Source organism: Penaeus monodon, chromosome 32 (genome assembly GCF_015228065.2).
Source record: "Penaeus monodon isolate SGIC_2016 chromosome 32, NSTDA_Pmon_1, whole genome shotgun sequence".
Classification (NCBI taxonomy): Eukaryota; Metazoa; Arthropoda; class Malacostraca; order Decapoda; family Penaeidae; genus Penaeus; species Penaeus monodon.
The window spans coordinates 35477353-35477732 of NC_051417.1; the positions used below are offsets into that span (position 1 = coordinate 35477353).

Below are 380 nucleotides of genomic sequence, written 5' to 3' on the forward strand. Positions count from 1 at the left end.
ATTCATTTTCATTCCATAACAGGTAAGCCGATCATAAAAAATATATATATATTGTTAACTTGAGCAAAGCCATACGGCCTATCCCATTCTAACATTCATTAAAACCAACCCGATATTATAACTCTCAACTTTGCTAGCTGAAAGTACAACAACAATACGTCGGGAATATGAATACCCAGCTACTATGTGCCAGTCCAACTAAGTGCTTCACGTTGTCTCGCTGGTCAGTCACCAAGCAGAGCTAGAAGTAAGAGAAACTTTTTATGTGTGTGGATGGCAGTCTCGTGTATGAGCTGACCCAAGTTTTCAGCGCAAATAGTTAATTTCTTGATTTCCTGTTCACAGAAGTGTTGTGGATTAAAAAAGGAAGATAATTTGGT

General features: G+C 37.9%; 1 protein-coding gene across 1 annotated transcript in view; it reads left to right on the top strand.

Moving 5' to 3' along the window:
* Positions 1-103: 103 nt before the first annotated feature.
* LOC119593655 (amidophosphoribosyltransferase-like) overlaps positions 104-380 on the top strand; it is an 11670-nt gene continuing 11393 nt past the window's right edge. The window contains exon 1 of the mRNA XM_037942605.1: positions 104-247. The gene's annotated coding sequence lies outside the window, so the exon portion shown is untranslated. The remainder of the gene's footprint in view (positions 248-380) is intronic.